Source organism: Oryctolagus cuniculus, chromosome 3 (assembly GCF_964237555.1).
Source record: "Oryctolagus cuniculus chromosome 3, mOryCun1.1, whole genome shotgun sequence".
Taxonomy (NCBI): Eukaryota; Metazoa; Chordata; class Mammalia; order Lagomorpha; family Leporidae; genus Oryctolagus; species Oryctolagus cuniculus.
In genome coordinates this window covers 177,219,965-177,240,499 of record NC_091434.1, presented here as the reverse complement: position 1 = coordinate 177,240,499, position 20,535 = coordinate 177,219,965, and the positions used below count along the sequence as shown (strand labels likewise).

Genomic DNA, 20,535 nt, shown 5'->3' with positions numbered 1-20,535 from the left:
GGTCCTGCACCCCATGGGAGACCAGGAGAAGCACCTGGCTCCTGGCTTAGGTAGCAGCCATTTGGGAGGTGAACCAATGGAAGGAAGAGCTTTTTATCTGTCTCTCTCTCTCTGTCTAGCTCTGCCTGTCAAAAAAATTTAAAAATAAAATATGAAAATAAACACATCAGAATGTATCTGATGAAAACTCCAATATCTATCCACTAGAGAACCCAGGGAACCATCATATGGATGGGGCACGGCTCTGTATTGTCTATTGATTTCCCTCTGTGTGCTGGAGTTTAACCTGAAAATTACATCCTTGGATCATGGTTTGAGACAAGCTTTGGTTTCTCATATGAGATTCCTTCAAGTCTCTTTATCAGCCTGTGCAGGGATCTTTAAAATGTTCATGGAAAATATATGTTCTGAAAAAAAAACATGGGTTTCACCAATGTTTGGTCAAATATACTTCTTTCTAGTTCACTTTTTCCATGAACTCTGTGAAGTACCCTCCATATGGGCTATGTTTCTTTAGGTCTTAGGTTATTGTTGCTTCTCTGGTTGCATGCTGTCAATCAACCAGCTGGGTATCAGCACTGGAGAAAGAGCTGCTGGGTGTAGTCAGACCTGAAAATATTTTCTGATGGCAAAAATGTAAAATGTTTCATGACATTTGTTATGGCAGAGCAGTCCTTGCTGTTTCAGTTCCATGTGAGCTTGTACTAGCAGACGCTACACACATGGAATCTTAATTTGTTTGTAAACTCAATAAACAATAAATGCTCAAATGAAATCTCTATAAGACAGATTGAGTGTTTGAATTTTGCATGTTAGTCAGATATATTTAACATAAACTTATTTTCACCTGAGTCATGCGGGTTGGGAACATTTCTAATTTTCCAGAGAATGGACTTTTTAATTCCTGTGAGAGAGTGTTGGCTGTTACTTAATAATTAAGAATTACAGGGATTATTTGGATAGCAAATGATCGCAGATTGAAGTTCAGGAAGCATTTATTGTGGAAAATGAGGACAAACTTTGGTGGTTGAATAAAGAAAATTCAGAAAGAGTCTATGCAGTGCCTGGATTTCTTCAGAATCCAAAATGGACTTTGTTGCTTGGATGAAAATGGCCCTGAAGTAGCGAACATACTAAAAGCTTGCATGGGCATCCTGATTTGAAGAAATATTATAAATATTTTATGTAGCTCAATTTAACATTCCTACATTATCTTCCTTGTGTAAATGCACTGTAACATAGGCCACTGTTCTCTGCTGTGTTTTAGGTAATTTCTATTTCACAATGGGTAGGTATGACTACACAGCTCCATATCAATATATTTATACCTAATGCAGAGGCTATGGAGGGCTGTGCTATATGTGGCTCATAAATCAATAGAAAATGAGGCCACATTTATGCACCATTTACAGTGAAGTTTTGTATATCCTGCATCCAAATAATTGCACCTATTATGTCCCATATTTTAAAGAAAAATCACAGCTTTTCAGCTGTAGAAAATTGCTTTCTAAGTAGATAACTGATTTCCGAGCCAGACATAATATGGAGCCTCAAAGTTAAAGCAATATAATTTCTTCACACTTGGATAACCACTAGAGCATCACAACATGATGGTTTTTATGAATTTTGTTTAAGATTATTTGTTCATCATTAATCGAAAAATTTATTATGACCTGACACTTGTATATACCATTGTATAAATACTAAAAAGAAAAATTCCTACATAATAATTATTGTTGGAATCATAAGTTTGTGCATCTAAACTTTAAAGCAATGCTGACTTCTTAACAGCAAATTCAAATATTCACTCTTGCATTTTTGCTTTGATTAAAAATAATTTTTACAAAAATGGTTACAATATTTTCCCTCCTCGGTCATAGAGTTGACATTTTTCAAAGTTAATGTGCTTACTTGAAAGTCTGCTTATTTTGAGTAGGCCATTCTTTGATGACCAAATGCAACTGAAATCCTGTCCTTTGAATTTGGAGATCATTCTATTATTATACTTCCTTGTATTTTAATTTAAATCTCTATATTTTAAAATCTATTTGAAAGGCAGAGAGAGATAAAGACAGAGACATCTTCCATCCATTTATTCCCTCCCCAAAAGCACACAGTAGCCAGGGCAGGGCCAGCCCAAAATCAGTATCTTTGGACTCATTCCAGGTCTCCCGCATGGGTGTCAAGGAACCAAGTAGTTTGACCATAGCCTTCGGCTTTGCAAAATGTACATTGCACGGAACTAGAATTGGAAATTGAGAAGGGACCTAAATCCAGACACTCCAGTTACCCCATATAGCATCTAAACAATTGCACCAAATTCTCTCTCCCCTCTTGTTTTAAATGGAAAAATAAATGAATAAACCTTATTGTCATTAGCCATGAGACAGTATGTATGTGAAGCTGAATGGTAAATTTATTTAACATTACAAGCAGAATTGTTATGTGGCAGCTCAGAGAGGACAGTGCAAAATTATATTCGCGTCGTAAGAACCACATATGTATTCTGCAGCATTTTTTGACCCTTGAGATTTAAAGAACTTTGGAGCTCAAGTAGTCATGGGAATTGTCCATGATCTAGCATCTCTAAAACCAGGTTTACAGAAGGTGAAGATAGCACTCTGGCTAGATCAGGAAAAGAAAGGCTTCAACTCCTTTAGTTACGGCCCCATGTCCCCAGACACAGTTCTAGAAGCTGAGGAGTGGGGCCAGTGAGTGAAGAACTTCTAAGGGCGTGCCTTTCAGGTAACATGTATGCAGAATGTATGACACCATAACAATTCTTGTGTGACATTCGCATGACTGACTTTTCTCTTCTTTCCTCTTCCTCTTTTCTCTCTTCCTTTGCTCTTTTCCCTTCCAAACTAAACAATTTCATAAGTACTCTTCTCTCCTACTTTATTTCGTAATTCCTGGGGAAGCCAAACACTTCATTGGATGCTTGAGCTGAATTCGTTGTGACTACTCTCTTCATTTCCGGGAAAACAATGCTCTTTAGACCTTTTATTTTTTGTATATTGTGGTTTCCTTGAGGAAAATCCCCATAAATTCCTCTTGATTTTAAACCATTTTTATCATGATTTTCCTGTAATTCATTAATGTTCTTTCCATCTGCAATGAGAATTATTCGAACTTAAAGCATTTTTCTTTCTGATACACTATATTTTTAAATTCTTATTTTGACTATTCTACTTGTTTGTTTGTTTCATTATTCTACTCAGTTCAGTAACTCACAATAACATACAGTCTGGTTTCCACAGATGTGCTTCAATACTGCCTTTTTCTTTCCATGTTGGCATCTTTAATCAATAAATTTACAATGTCATTTCTTCTTTCCTGTAGAGAAAAGATTTCAGGCTTGTATCCATGATAGAAATGCCAGCATTTCCTTTTATTAAGAGCCACCTGTCATTCAAAATCTGATCTTAGCCAGCACCTCCGCTCATTAGGCTAATCCTCTGCTTGTGGCGCCGGTACTCTAGGTTCTAGTCCCGGTCGGGGCGCCGGATTCTGTCCCGGTTGCCCCTCTTCCAGGCCAGCTCTCTGCTGTGGCCCGGGAGTGCTGTGGAGGATGACCCAAGTCCTTGGGCCCTGCATCCACATGGGAGACCAGGAGGAAGCACCTGGCTCCTGGCTTCAGATTGGTGCATCACACTGGCCATGGAGGCCATTTGGAAGGTTAACTATAGTTAGAAAGACCTTTCTCTCTGTCTCTCTCTCACTAACTCTGCCTGTCCAAAAAAAATCTGATCTACTAGCTCACTAGCTTTATGCAAATGGAAATTATAACCTTTTCTGCCAAGTACAGAGGTCTGGGTAAGGATGGGTTCTGATTTTGACTTGAGGTTCCATGATTCTTTACGGCCGTTGTCTCTACTGTTGAGGATCACTGGGTTTTTTTCTTCTTACTATTTGTTGAACTCCTTACTTAGTGCAGGGTCAATCTTATGAGCATAAAGGAAACTGAAAGTCAATCATTGTAAAAATTAACAGAAGGAAGAAGAGAGGAAGGAGGAGGAAGGGTGAGAACATGGGCGGGAGGGAAGGTTGGGTGGGAAGTATCGCTATGTTCCTAAGTCTGTATACATGAATTACATGACATTTTTTATCTTAAATAAAAAAAAGAAGAAAACTATCCCAGTGGATAAAATAATAGATGAAAAGGTAAACATTACAATGCTGTAAAACCATATTTAGGCAAACCAAGGCTGGGATACTGTCAATGCATTCTCCTCTTGACATAATTTTCACGGATCAGTGCTACCTTAAGAAATATGTAGTGACTGTTGGGAGCGTGGCTAATGAGAATATAACTTGATGGTGCTGAAGTTATGAAGTCAAGGCCAGAAGTCAGCAAGCTCATAATGTGCATTTATGTTGCCTACTTGTACAATTCTTTAAGTGATGTCTTCTAAACAAAATCAGAAATTATTAACTTATTCCATCATTTACGTCTATGAAGATAAATTCTAAGAATAATGACCGTATTATGCAAATAAACTAGATACAAATTTTTTAAAATACTGAAAGGGAGTATCTGTAGATTCTTAGTATTAAGTCATTGTTCCTGCATAATAGATTCAAACGTATTTGAGGACCTCTGTGTAGGTATTTTCTCAAAGTGTGTTTGTGTTTGTCTTATTTATTACATTTCTTTTGCAAATAAATTATTTACTTCTGATTATATGCATTTAATTTTTCTCAAAATATGTTTACAACTCCTCAGTAGATTTCTGAGTACCTTTCCCAGAATTTCTGAGAATTCCTCTTTAAGTGTCTACATCTATTCATATTTTGTACACAGACTTGGACTTCAGCACTAGAAGATGACATTCTATGCTACTACCTTTCTATGTCATCAAGAATGCTCTGTTACCACCAAAAGACTCATTACTGATTTTACATGAGCTATACATCATCAATCGATCTGAAAATAGCATGGCCTGTTATGACCACGAAAATATACAGCTTGCCTTTTAACTGAAAGCAACTAAATCAAGTTTATAGTAATTAAATTTTGCATAAGAATCATAGTGGATTATTAATGAGTCAATTGAAAAATACAACTAGACCTGTCTGCAACTGGATTTGAGTGAAGAAAGATGTTGGCATTTTGTCAGATAGAAGTAGATTTCTTAACCTGATACAATTTATGCAGAGAAGTGGGTTCAGTGTTTAACTATCCCCCCCCCCCACACACATATCAGAAATCTTTGTGTGTTTTAAACTGCTGGTTAACAAGTTTACATGATAAGAGCATATCTTATTGCTTACATTTTTTCTTTTTTTAAATTTATTATTTGAAAGACAGAGTTACAGAGAGAGGTAGAGACAGAGAGAGAGAGGTCTTCTTTTTTTTTTTTTTTTTTTTTACAGGCAGAGTGGACAGTGAGAGAGAGAGAGACAGAGAGAAAGGTCTTCCTTTGCCGTTGGTCCACCCCACAATGGCTGCCGCAGCTGGCGCGCTGCGGCCGGCGCACCGCACTGATCTGATGGCAGGAGCCAGGTGCTTCTCCTGGTCTCCCATGGGGTGCAGGACCCAAGCACTTGGGCCATCCTCCACTGCCCTCCTGGGCCACAGCAGAGAGCTGGCCTGGAAGAGGGTCAACTGGGACAGAATCCGATGCCCTGATTGGGACTAGAACCTGGTGTGCCGGCGCCGCAAGGCAGAGGATTAGCCTATTGAGCCACGGCGCTGGCCGAGAGAGAGGTCTTCTATCTACTGGTTCACTCCCCAGAAGGCCACAATGGCCAGACTGCTTCTTTCAGGTCTCCCACATGGGTGCAGGGGCCCAAGCACTTGAGGCATCCTCTACTGCTTTCCCAGGCCATAGCAGAGAGCTGGATTAGAAGAGGAGCAGCCGGGACTAGAACCGGCGGCCATATTGGATGCCAGAGATTCAGGCCAGGGCTTCAATCGGCAGCACCAGGCCCCATTGATTACATTTTCTAAGTCATCTTTGCTTGCTGGCTTCATAATTTCACTGGATCATCTGACATTGAAGTTGATAAAGGAAGCTTCAAGATAGAGACTTGGATTTCATCTTAAAGAGAGAAAGGATATAGATTTGTGGAGCAGAAGAGACAAAGTGGTCCAAAATTAGAAGAAAGATCAACATTAAACTTTTCTACAATACATCTTCAGGTTGAGAGGAAACTTGTTTAAATGAATGGAGTTGTCTTGTTTGGAGAATAGTAGGAGGTACCTTTAGACTCTAAAGCCTTCATGATCAGGTTATAGTAAAAGAGTTTATAGGAGGCCTGAGTAGACATTGAGTGGTTCTGGACAGGATAGTATAATGAATAAGCAGAAGTTTAGAAATTATTATTCTGGCAGTGGATGGTAGGCAGCGTAGATTTGGGAGACCAATATTGCTAGACAGGAGAACAATAGGAAGCAGTTGTTGTAATCTATATAGGAAGTGACAAGCATCTTTATTACTGTAGTGACAAGAAAATGGAAAAAAATGAGTATAACTGATAGCGATGGCAAATGAGTAACTGATGGGACTTGCTCAGACTTGGACTCCTCCCAATATCCAAAAATAGCGCGTATATCTCTGGCCAGGGAGTTTGAGCTAATGATGTTGTCACAGATTGACAGCGCACTTGAAAAGCAGATGTCTCAGAGAAGCTGAAGAACTTAGTTTTCACCTAAGTTTGTGTATTTTAGGCTAGAAAATTCAAAATATCCTAAAGGCATTCTAAATTGAAATGCAGTCCAAGCGAGATGTCAGGTGAGCTGTTATTGATGAAGGTTCCTTTTTGTATAGGTGGTAATTCAGGGCTCGTAATCTCCAGTATTTGAACCTGCTCACTTTCACTAGTTTCAGATAATGCAAAAATATCAATTTTATCTTTATATTTTTCTCCTTTGCCTTGGCATAAAAATGTAAGGTTTTCCTTCTTCAGTCAAAAGAATAAATTTAGAATAGGCTCTTGGGTCTACTTCCAAATAATTTCAATATTCACCAAAGGAATCTTATAATTTTTCACACTCATTAGCAATTCACATTTTATGTCCAAAATTTCAACAAAAGAAAAATTATATACTTATTTGTCCAAGTTTAAGTCTTTGAAAATACTACAGAATCCATGTCTGCCATGGAAAATAAATACAGCCTAGCTTCTGGTATTTATTTTCTAAAAAAATAGATTTTATTCTTTCATTTCTTTTTTATGACTATAATTATTATCATTATATTTTCATTTTAGGGAAGAGAAGAATTTTTATTCATTTGAATCATTTGTATAGTTAGAGAAAATATATTTTCATGTTTCCTTTACCTAAATGTCTGCTAAAGTATATATGAAAATTCTACCTAAAATGAAGATAATCTTTTTCTTTTTATATCTTAAAATAGTTTATTATTCATTTTCCTTTTACTTTAGAGTGAAAGAGAGCTCTCCCACCTCCCAAGTGCCCACAAGAGCCTACAGTGGACAAAACTGAAGCGAGGATCCCAGAATTCAGTCCTGGCCTCTCCTGTGGGTGGCGGGAACCCAAGTACTTGAACCGTCACTCCCTTCCCCTCAGGGTGCACATTAGCAGGAAGCTGGAGTTGAAAGCAGAGCTGGTACTGGAAATCAGACACTCCTATGTGATGCAGGAGTCCCAAATGCCCACCCGTGCGATAACCTTTCTTCAAAAACAAAATCGACATTGGGTTTATTTGGTTGTTTTGAAATACAAATAAGACTAGGAGGAACCTAGTAAATCATGAGCAATTAGATATCACAATAGTTTAAAGAAGAAAAATTGTGTGACTCTCATTAAATGCCATTTCAGATATAATCTCTTAATTTTTTGATAAATGATTCCAAGATTAGGACAGTAAAGAATATGTGAGTTAAAGACATGCTCTATTAGCTATGATCCCACAAATAGCCCTGCTTCCAGTGGTTTCCATAGATCTTGAGTGAATATGAAAAATAAAATTAACTATAGATGCCATCTTAGAAAGCTTTCCATTTTTTAATTTTTTCAGGGTAAGATTTGCTGTATTATTTTCCTCTATGAACTATTTTCTCCAAATCTGTGCATAAAGATATTTTATTTCATCAGGAAACTTTGCATTAGCTGTGATCCTAGACAAGGCAAGAGTTTTGAATTAATCCACATGATTGTTAGAAGTCAGTAAGCAACAATTCAGTATTTGAAAATCTAGATTTGGGTTTCAGCAATAGTGTTAACTGGTTGCATGAAACTAGGAAGTTAATTTGTCATGCAAAACTTAAGTTTCCAGAGTGTCATTTATTCACAGAATTTTAAAGGAAATAAAATAAGTTAAAACACATAAAAACATAAGACAACTGTCACTGTTTGGTGGCATGTTATAAGGATGACTATAATTCTATTATTTGCTTGGTTGAGGAGTGTGTTTCATATATTTTAAAGTTGGTGATGAAATGTTAAGCTTGCTACATTATTTTTGAGGCTTGAAGCATAGTGATTTATTATAAAAGGGACACTACTATTACATGACGATACACATAGTACATTGAGATGGGTTGGATTAGTCAACCAATATTATTGGACTCTACTTAGTAACTGAATTTAAGTTTCCTCTATTCAACAATCCCAGCGATCATTCTTCTCTCTTAATAACCATATGCACACACATCTTCTGGACTGTGCACTAGACACTTGGAGATTTTGGACTGATGTTAGCGTATAATAAAGAATACTCATCATTTAGAGGTAACGTGTTGGCCCACAGATAACTTTATGTTGAATCTTTACATTTAAAATGGAGACGGTGATATCTGAGAATGTCAATATGAGAATTCCATGAGATAAGAAGAAAGTCATAATGTACAAGAGGTAGCAGGTATTGAATGATTGTCTACATGCCAGCCATCCTCCACTAACACACCCAGCTTCTCACAACACTAAACTAGTGCACCGTATAGGTGCCCCAGACAGACTACTGCTCTTCTGTTGACCTCCACAGGGAGTTTGCGAGGAAGTGAATTAGAAAAGCATGACAGGTAAGAAGCTGGTCGGAGGCAGTTTTATGGTAGAGCATGGAGTTTCGTTCCAAGTTCTGGGATTTTCCTTTTTTATTCATATTTCATCTATTCATTCTCCCAAGGATCACTGCAAGTCTAAGTAAAAAGGGAAGATATAGTCAAAAGAACCAGTGAAAAGACGAAAGGAATGGAGAAAAGAAGAGGAACCCAGGAGGCAGAGGAGGAAACACAGAGAAAGGAGCAGTGAGCAGAATACAACCCAGCAGGGGTGATCAGCACTTGAGCGCTTGATGAAGTTCTCATCCAGTTTCCATTTTTGCCTCTAGATACAAACATGCTCTGGGCTGGACCCTGATTCATTCTCACTTCAGTAATGCACTTTGTCAGGAGATCCAGATATTAGTGCCTCCTGCACAAACACAGGTTAATTTGGCTAAATATTGCTAAGTTCTCCTCGGCAATGAGTCCATCTAAGAGCCATATCCAGTATCCAGCAACTATAATATTATACTTCTCCTCATTCAAGCAGAGAGACCCAAATGCAGACCTACCTAATCCTACACCCACACCCACACCCACCCACACACACACACACACACACACGGAGCTACAAATACACACACAGACACATACAGACACACACAGAGACAAACACACACATAGACACAGACACACACACACAGACACAGAGAGACACAGACACATACACAGAGACACAGACATACACACACACACATAGAGACACAGACACAGAGAGACACAGACACATACACAGAGACACAGACACACACACAGACACACACACATAGAGACACAGACACAGAGAGACAGACACAGAGACACACACACATAGACACACTCACACACACACACAACTTGGCAAATATTAAGCACCACGAAGAGTGAATAGTAGAAAACTATTCACATCATTGAGGGGTTTGAGTGGGAATTTTTATAGACTTCTACCTTTTACTTCTGAGTAGCAGGCAACAGTATCTGACACGGAGATGTGCCTTGATGGTGTTGTCAGGGCTCTGTCCTCCCACCTGTTCCTACCACAGCCCAACCTACTCAGCTTGGGTTCTGAATGGAGGCTGCAGGATATTAGTCATTATTTTTTAGAACAAAGCTTCCCTGGGAAAGATGTCACATTACTATGTCTGTGGCAGCCCATGCCCTATAAAGACGAGTTATCTTTTAGCTGTTCTGTTCAATAAACACACTCCTGAAAGCAATCACAACAGAGCTTCCTAGGAGCAGTTGTATATGCTGACATTTGTTTTTCTAAAGCTCTGCTTGATAATACTCATTCCGCTAAGGTGTGTGAGTTAAATAAATTCCATATTATAACTGTTTTCTGGATCCAAAAGAGTGTTTTTTTAATTATGGAAATAGCATGGTAACTTGTTAAATAAAATTATCCTTATGCAAAAGAGCATAAAGAGAACAGCAAAAACCCTCTTTACTCTGTTTCTCAGTGTTTATATAATGAAAAGTTAACTTGTAAGTTTATCAGCTTTGAAAACAAATAACTTTATAAACACAGAAGCAGAAATTACCTTTATAAACTAAAAAATTACTTTTTTTAAGTTAAACATCTTTAGAAAAATACAATTAAGTGGGTAGAGATATATTCCTGTAGAATTTAGGCAAGTTATGTCCATCTAAATGCCACCTGCTGAGACTGAATTGACCATAATCTACCTACAACAAATAATTTTATAGAATCGATTTCATCTCAGGGCTGGCATTTTGGTGTAGTAGGCTAAACCTCTCTCCAGCATCCTATATGGGCACTGATTTGAGTCCTGGAGCTCCTCCTCCAATCCAGCTCTCTGCTATGCCCTGGGAAAGCAGTGAAGATGGCCCAAGTGCTTGTGTCCTTACACCCACATGGGCGACCCTGAAGAAACTCCTGCCTCCTGGCTTCAGATCAGCCCAGCTCTGGCCATTGTGGCCATTTGTAAGTGAACCAGCAGATGGAGGACCTTTCTCTCTCCATATGTAACTCTCTCAAATAAATAAATTAAATAGTTTTTAAAAAAATAAAATAATCTCTGTAAATTTTATGAAAATAGTTTATAATTCATTAAATAGACAAATACAGTAGGGAACAATAAATGCAGAATATGAATTTTACAAAGTGTAAATAAAAATATGTTTGGAGGCTACAAGAAAGACAATGAGAATTTGTAAACACAGGGCAGAATAATTTGTTTACAAGCAACCAGTTCCAAGTCTTTATAAAGATAGTTGTGAGTTCACAGGTTGCTAGACCTTACATAAAATAACTTTATGTAGATAGATAGGCAAAGTTTATTTTGACTTTGGTTCTCTAAAGAACTCAGTCTTCCAGGGTGATCGGTTATAGCAAGGATTTTCTTCTTCGCAAACTTTCTGTGTTCTAGTTTGCAGAACATAGGCTCCCACTGTCAGTTAGATAATTCTTATTTGTTTCACCAATTTTGGGATTGTGAAGCAATTTCTTAGCATCTGGAGATGTTATGGTATGAAATTTTCAAACTTCAAAGTTAAAAACTTAGATCTAACAAATAAGATTAAGAGGCTGGCTTTGTGGCACAGTGGTTTAAGTAGCCCTCTGTAACACTGACATCACATGGGAGTCCCCACTTCTGATCCAGATCCCTGTTAATGCAACTGGGAAAGCAGCAGGGGATGACACAAGTGCTTGGGCCCCTGCACCCATGTGGGAGACCAGGAGAAGCTCCTGGCTCCCAGCTATGGTCTGGTCAGCCCAGGCTATTGCAGCCATTTGGGGAGTGAACCAACAGATGAAAACCTTTCTCTCTGCAACTCTGCCTTTCAAATAAATAAAATAAATCTTTAAAAATGCATTAAAGTAAGATTAGCTCTAAGAAATCCAGTGATGGCACTACAATCTACCAAAAGCAATCTAACCTGAAGCTGCCACTGTGGAGTAAATTCTACCTGTAAATGGTTTATCCACTGTTTAAAGTCACTAAAGTACATCAGTTAACACTCTTACAACAAAATAGCTATACCATAGCTTAATTTACTATACCTCCTGTGGCTCCACACCTTCTCTATCTTTTACAGTCCTAACATTTGGAAGAATGCTTTGGTAATATATGTACATGCAGAACATAATTAAGGAATGCAGCATAATGGTCCTAGAATCAGGCAGATCTGACGTTTAATGCCATATCGATTATTTATGTGACTTTGGCAAAGTATTCACTCTTCCATCTTTAATTTTCTCACTTGTAAAACTGAAATGATAGAACCACCTAGTGCATAGTGTTTTTATGTCCACTGAGCACAATATTAATGCAGGGCACTTAGCACAATTTCTAGGGCATAGTATTTGCTCAGTAAATGCATTCTTCAGCCTCTTCTTCCTCATTGTCATCATTGTATTATTGTAGTTGTTATTTTCAGCAGTTATTCAGGTTCTGCTGGGAGATTTAAGTACTGTAGAAAAATATATGCAGTGATTTTTACTGTTGCTTCAAGTAACAGATTTATGGAATTAATTATCCTTAGCTCTTTGTGCTAACACTATATTATCACTTTAGTCATTCTTGACTGTGGTTAGCCTCTTAAATTTAGCCAAGATGCAATGACCACATAATAAGAAAATGTAGAAGGGGTGGTGGTAGATATCTTGCGTAGAGGGACAAGTACACTAATTTCCTCGACTTTGATGTTAAATGGAGGGGAAGTCTCAGCCAAGAATTTATGGTAAAGCGTCTCAGATGGGCAGTGCCTCAGAAGCTTGCTGGGGAAAACACAATTCCTCCCTGGAGAAAGGTACCTTCACTCTAAGTTTCAAAGAATGCCCATATATAAAGTCCCATTATAATGTGGAAGACAATCGATTTTGAAAACAGCAACAAGTTAAAAACGCAAAGGGCAGACATGAAGAGAAAATGATGTGGGGTTTGCCAAGGCGACAATCTCAAATTTCCAGTGAAAGTTCTCAGTGGGTGTTCCGTGGCAGTGCTTGAGCTGAGCCTAAGAACCCTATGGAGGCCGGCGCCTTGGCTCACTAGGCTAATCCTCCGCCTTGCAGCGCTGGCACACCGGGTTCTAGTCCCGGTTGGGGAGCCGGATTCTGTCCTGGTTGCCCCTCTTCCAGGCCAGCTCTCTGCTGTGGCCAGGGAGTACAGTGGAGGATGGCCCAAGTGCTTGGGCCCTGCACCCCATGGGAAACCAGGAGAAGCACCTGGCTCCTGGCTTCGGATCAGCGCAATGCGCTGGCCGCAGCCGGCCAGCCGCGGCGGCCATTGGAGGGTGAACCAATGGCAAAGGAAGACCTTTCTCTCTGTCTCTCTCTCACTGTCCACGCTGCCTGTCAAAAAAAAAAAAAAAAAAAAAAAAAAAAACCCTATGGAAGAGTCTGAGAGCAGGAATGGAAGAAAATCATTCCTGGAAAAGGAGAATAAAAGCAAGAAGGAAGAGTAAAGCACTTGTAAAGAAACTGTGAATTATACAGATGCATATAAATTTATAAATACACACACATATTTTGGATATATATAATTCTATATCATGTATATGTGATTACATAGGATATGTATGTGTGTGCACTTGTCCACTTTTTCTTGATTTACACAGCAAATATTTTCAGATACATGCGAGAATAAAGTTTAATTGAAGAAATGGATTTGTTAGGATATAATATACATTCATTACTAGGAAATAAAATTAACTCAGTAGTAAAAATATTTAGTGTTCATAAACATCTAAACTATGAAAAATATTTCTCATTTCTTGTGTCTTTGATGAAATACTTTCTTTTTTTCTTTTTTTTTTTTTTTACAGGCAGAGTTAGTGGGAGAGAGAGACCGAGAGAAAGGTCTTCCTTACGTTTGTTCACCCCTCAAAGGCCACCACGGCCCTAGCACTGCCCCGATCCAAAGCCAGGAGCCAGGTGCTTCCTCCTGGTCTCCCATGTGGGTGCAGGGCCCAAGCACTTGGGCCATCCTCCACTGCACTCCCGGGCCACAGCAGAGAGCTGGCCTGGAAGAGGGGCAACTGGGACAGAATCCGGCACCCCAACTGGGACTAGAACCCGGGTGCCGGCGCCGCAGGCGGAGGATTAGCCTAGTGAGCCGAGGCGCTGGCTGAAATACTTTCATTTGTCATTTAAAAAACTTTAAAACATAGGATGAAGCTCCTGGTTACTGGCCTTGGCCTGGCCCAGACCTGGCCATTGCAGCCATCTAGGGAGTAAACTAGTGGATGGAAAAATCTCTCCCTCTCTCTGTCTCTTTATCTATCCCTTTCTGTATGTAACTCATTCAAGTAAATAAATCTTTTTTTTTTTCAAAAAATTAATGGAAATGGAATTTAAACACAGTTTTGGGTGCATAAAGATTAAGGTTTCCTACAAGGAGGATCTCAGAGAGACCTCAGTGGAAAGAAAGGGTCATCAAAGAAGGATACACTCTTCTCTGGAAAGAGGAGAGAACGTCCACTTTGCTTATGGCTAGGTCCAAACACCTATGGAATCTATGGTCACAAAAGGCTTCCATAGCCTTGGCAGCCCGTGGCAAGAGCCTCGAATGATCATTGATGTCAAAAAAAGAGTGTTAATTGTTAAAGGAATAACAGTAGTCACAGTGCACTTGCTCTCCATGTAGGACCTCTGTTCCTAATGAATTGTAATATAAGAATCGACTGCAAATTTTCTCCCCAAACTGTACTCTATATGTTGTGTGTGTACTTGGGTACAAACTGTTGAAATTTATGCTAATCATGGAGATGGTCCTCTGTATATGAAGTCAAACTAAAAACGAACCATAATGAAAAAGGAGATGGGAGAGGGAGAGGGAGGTGGGATGGGAGCTGGGGGAGGTATGAGAAAAAGAACCAGTGTATTCCTAAAGTTGTATCTATGAAAAAAATGCATTCATTAATTAAAAAAAAAGAAAGTGGAGCAACCAGGACTTGAACAGGTTCCTGTAGGGCATGCGGGCACTGCAGGCAGCAGCTTTAACTGCTATGCCACAACCTTAGCCCCCGACAAACTTTTTGAAGATATATTCGTGAACAAAGAATCCTGAATACATTCAACCTCAATGGTTCTTTAGAATTCCAGTGAACAGTGCAGCCAATAAGCCAGCTGGCATGTGCAGCAGCCAGGCATCACCAGAGAGAAAGACACCCAACAGTAGCAAACACACACGCAACACAAAACACCTAGCAGCTCAGGAGTCATCCCTCGTCTTGGACTCTAATTCTCCTCTGCAAAAGTAGAAGGAAAATTTGAAAACAGAGAGGTGAACAATATCAAGAAGCAACTTTTTAATCCCAAATAGTATGCCTGTGACACTGATGGGCCATGTGAGCACTGGTTTGAGTCCCTGCTGCTGCATTTCCCACCCAACTCACTGCTAATATGCCTGGGAAAGCAGGACATGATCTGAGTACTTGGATCTCTGTCATCCACATGGGAAACCCAGATGGACGTCCAGGCTCTGGGCTTCGGCCTGGCTAAGCCCTAGCTGTTACAGCCACTTGGGGAGTGAAGGAGTAGATAGACCATCTCTCTCTCCCACTACCACTCTGCCCTTCAAATAAATAAAATAATTTTTTTAAAAAAAGATTAAGGTTTCCTAATTGGCTGCTAAGGATAGAGCGTGCCTATCATGCGTATTATAATATGCAGTTTCTTGAACTTTTTGAGGTACATTCATCCCATCACACTATATTACAATTAAGAGATGAGGAGGCAGAGATATCGTTCAAGGAAAGGCTAAAATATTGATTTCTAACATACATTTTTGTTTTAAAGCCACTGCTTTTTTCTGTTTTCTAGTGATTTGTACTTTTGGAAAAATGTGATCACAAAATGAACGTTTTTTCTTTCATGTAGTTCATATATATTTCCAAGAAGAGGATATATATTGGCCATGTCAATCTTCTTTCATAAATAACCTCTGCTAGCTGGATGGACTCCAGAGAAACGGTGCTGGACAAGTTTCTGCCATGCCCCGTTGGAGTGCACCTCACAGGCTCTTGGGAACTATTCTGCCAGACTGAGAATAAGAGTTAGATGAAGTGGTGGAATAATAGCACAGTGGTGGTACCCAAGAACCCTTTGCCAGCAAACTGCTCACATGCAGCCATCGTGTGGCATAGTACATAACAGAATTTAGATGTTGAATCATTATTGTCAATTACAAAATCATATTAGAGAACCTGACATTTTATCTGAAACGATTACAGAGAAAATAGCCTTTAGGACCCATTTCTTTTGCGTGTGGTTACTTTTTCTTGAATGTTTCTGCTTGCGTTTATCGCGTTTGCAGGATAATGTAAGTATTCACTTTATCCTGGTAGGCACAGACTTCTCTGTATGTTGTTTGCATTTTTGCAGGGTCCCAAAAGTGTTATTAAACTCTTTTCATAAGGTCAAAAACAAGAGTAGATAAAAAGACATTGTACTTAAAAAATATTTTTTGTAAAGTGTGTCAGTAAAATAGAAAATAAAGGAAATATTCAGTTGCTTTGAAACTGCACTTGTTTTGACTTTTGGATGCAGGTACTTTGTTACAAGTTAAATTTCTCTTATTGCCATACCCAGTGAATAAAGACCAAGTGTAGCATATATTTTCCCAATGTTTTGTCAATAATTCTTCCATCTGAAAGTCAGAGTACTACATTTAAAAACCAACTCCCCCCAGCTCATATATAATCCTTTTTAAAAAAGATTTTATTTAGTTATTTCAAAGGCAGAATAACAAAGAGAGAGGGAGAGACAGAGAGAGGTCTTCCATCTGCTATCTCACTCCTCAGCTGCCCACAACACCCAGGCCTGGGCTGGGCCAAAGCCAGGATCTAAGAAGTCTGGATCTCCCATGTGAGTGACAGGAAGCCAAATACTTGGATCATGATCCTAGTCTCCCAAGCTCATTAGCAGGAATCTGTTTAGGATTCGGGGAACAGCCAGGACTTGAACCAGACACTCTGATACAAGATCGTGGTGTTCCAAGTGGTGGCTCAGGGTGCAGCCCCACAATGCCTGTTTTTGTTTTTAAGGTACAGTTTTTCATCAAGTTAATCGCTATTTTGTTTACTACTTGTCCAAAAGTCATAAATTAATTTGGAAGTTGGTCATGTAGATAAGAATGCAATGGACAAAAACAGTTAACACTAATAGCATTACTGTAAAGGGTATATGCATGTGTGAGAGGGAGGGAGAGTTCTGATTTTGCCAGATGATCTTGCAAACGATAGTAATTATCCTCTTTTGTTGATTGTAGGCTTTTATGATCTTGTAGAGATGTGGCAAATATGGGAAAATAACTGCTCATTACTAACACCCTTGACATGTTAGAAAGTACTATGTGATGAAGTTGAAAAAATAAAACAACATGCAAGAAATAACTGTCAGCCAGCAGTTTTTATTAAACATTATCACATTATCATAGAGGGATGTCAAGGCAGAGATGCAGGCTGGAAAGGAAGACATAAGATGATTCAGTCACTTGTGCTGTTTTCTGCATCTTTTGGTATTCCACTGAATGTTCATAGAAAGTCTAAGAAATTTGGATTATTATGCCAACTTAGCAATGAAGAAAATAAGATCAGAGTTAGTACAAATTTTTATGCTATACAATTAAAAAGTGGAAGAACTGGATTTGACCTAGATTTGTCTGATTCCTAAACACCTTTCTCTTCCTTCATGTTTTCTGCTATGAGTGTTTATCCTTTGGAGAGATAGCAAGGTCCAAATAACTTCCCCAGATAGAGAGAAGAGATAATCCCATGAAGCTTCTTTAAATAATTAATGTAGAATCTACATATGTAACTTAAGAGATCTCAATTTTCATGCAAAGTATGACTTACAAGTTTAAGATTGTCAGCTTTTCTTTGTATCAGCTAGTATTATGTTCACTATAGGGAAGTAAAAATATTCCCAAAAGATGGTAGTCTGAACAAGATAAAATCTGCTTCTCCAATGGTTAGAAGGTTGTAATCATGCTGCAAAGTGTGTCTGGGACACTGGTGCCTACTCTGTGCTCCTGCAGGTTCTGTACTCGGGAGAAGGGAAGTGTTTCTTTAAGGTCCAGTTGGTCCTGATTCTTAGTGTTAACTTCATTTGCGGAAACCCTACGTGTGTCCAGGAGATTCACTTAACAGGCCATTGGCTAGACATTGGAGGTAATGAGTATTATGGAAAATCAGAGTGCCAGTGGAAACCTGTTGTGGGAAGTTTACAATGATGAATGTGACAAGTCTGGGAACAAGTTTAATTGCAAGGACAATCTGGAGAGCTGGAGGCTTATTCTTTTGGGAGAGCCAAGAGAGGTGCTTGACAGATGGGACTTTGCCTTCAGCCTCAGGGAAGCAAAAGGCTCCTGTCTCACTTTTTCACATCTGTTCTTGGCTCCCTATGTACTGCTCCTCTATGTATTCCCCTCACCTAGATGCCAAGTGTTTTCTCTAAGAAAACAAGGCAGCCTTTCCAGCTGTACTGTAACTCCACACTGTGACTTGAATTTAACACCGTTTTATTGCAGATGAAAATGGAACCTCTGAAAGATGTCTCTATTGTGGATGCACTACCACAGTGACATTTTCACTTAGAATAACAGTTTTCTTTAGAGAAAGATGTTGGCTAAGGCCCACAATCTCTTCAATTAAATATTAATAAATATAAATCATGATCTCATTGAAATAAGTTGTTGATTCATTTTTTCCATATTAAAAGATAACAAAAGCTGATTATGATAGACTACTCTGCAAATTCTAAGTTATTTCACTGCCAAATAATGAGTGATACTTAGTTTTATTAGAAATGTTATACTAACGCCCAGCTTATTCTGACTATGTCTGATTTATTTTCAAGAAATAAAGGGCCTTTGATAGAGACTTTTACAGGACTCCTGAAAGTATTCAATGAACAAAATTCTAAGAAATGAAATAATTGGAGATATGTATGTGCTGTCGACAAACTCCTCTTTTATAAGGGAGAAGTGCAATGCCCTGTTAAGGCAGCTACGGTTCTCTCTTATTAGAGTGATTTACAATTTAATGTTATTATCTGTGGTTTCTTAACAGATGATTTAGGTGAGTTCCACTTCAAGGGAAACGTGGTCATTTCCCTGGCAGCAAACTGAGAAAAGAGAACCCGGGGAGGATTGGCTACCGACCTAACGTGGAAGCCATGCACTCCAGCAGGCATCAAGAGTAGCGGCATGGGCATCTGGTACCTAAAGAAAGGCAGTGAGACAGAAATTACAGAGAGTGTGTAAAGCCCCAATTCAAGCGTCTTAATTTACAATTTTGCCCTGTGTAAAGTAGGGGCAGGGTTGGGAGAGCCAAAGAGAGAGCGAGAGAGTTCTGTCTGGGACGCTGAAGGGTAGTAGAACCACGGGGTTGATGTTCAGAGATTTTCCAGTGTGAGAAGTGTTCCCAACTAGTGGATGAAACCAAGTCTCACCTTCTCTAGGTTTGCTTACTTGCCAGTTGTCTTTCTTCCAATTTTTTTTAATGTGTTAGTTTTCAAAATTTCGGGCATACCTTGATTTCTTTCCATCAGATTGTCTTTCTACATCGAATCAAACACGGAGTTTGTCGCTTCCTTTCTTCACAGTCGTTTAAACATGGAATTTTCACACTGCAATCCCTGGCAGGGATTTGCAGCAAAATTACCTCCTTTCCTCCCATCTGTCCATCCTCCCTCCCTTCCTTCCTCCTTCCCTTCCTCCCTTTCCTTCTGTTTTGATTCTTTTATCTTTCCTTCCTCCTCTTCCTTTCTTTTGATTTAGCGTATATTTATTGGAAAGCTATAAAGGGTATCATTATAATGCTTTATTAGAATGTCATAAACCTATTGTAAAAGTATAATTATATATTGGGGGCTGGCGCCATAGCTCACTTGGTTAATCCTCCGCCTGTGGCGCCGGCATCCCATATGGGCGCCGGGTTCTAGTCCCGGTTACTCTTCTTCCAGGCCAGCTCTCTGCTGTGGCCCGGGAAGGCAGTGGAGGATGGCCCAAGTGCTTGGGCCCCTGCACCTGCATGGGAGACCAGGAGAAGCACCTGGCTTCTGGCTTTGGATCAGCGCAGCGCCAGCTGTAGCGGCTATTTGAAGGGTTAACTATCGTTGGGAAGACCTTTCTCTCTGTCTCTCTCTCTCTCACTGTCTGTAACTCTGTCAAATAAATAAATAAATAAATATATAAAGTTGTATATTCTAGATGGAATACATGGGATGTGTAGTTATTTTAAAAACAAGTGCAGAAACCCACATAGATCCGAATGCCAGTTACCTGTGGCTACAAAGGAAGGAAATCTTTGTACTATGAATTAGAAATTATGCCATCATACTCACTCTACTTCCTGAAACAAAATTTCACACATTTTCACAAAAATGTTGTTGTCTTCTTTTATTAGAAGTCTGCTAGTGGAATGTTCTACATAAACTTGCACTGAAACCCTGGATGTAGAATCCAAAGATACAGGGAAGCAAAATGGGCAGTGATTGCCGAAAAAAAAAAAAAAAAAAACAGGAATAACATATATTATCTTTTCCTCAGCTCCCAAAAAGATCTTTGAAGGGTAAAA

The 20,535-nt window shown here is 39.1% G+C and overlaps 1 protein-coding gene across 1 annotated transcript in view; it reads left to right on the top strand.

Annotated features, from left to right (window-relative positions):
- Positions 1–20,535, top strand: part of CNTNAP2 (contactin associated protein 2) — a 2,389,242-nt gene that overhangs the window by 319,212 nt on the left and 2,049,495 nt on the right. The gene's annotated exons all lie outside the window — the stretch shown is intronic.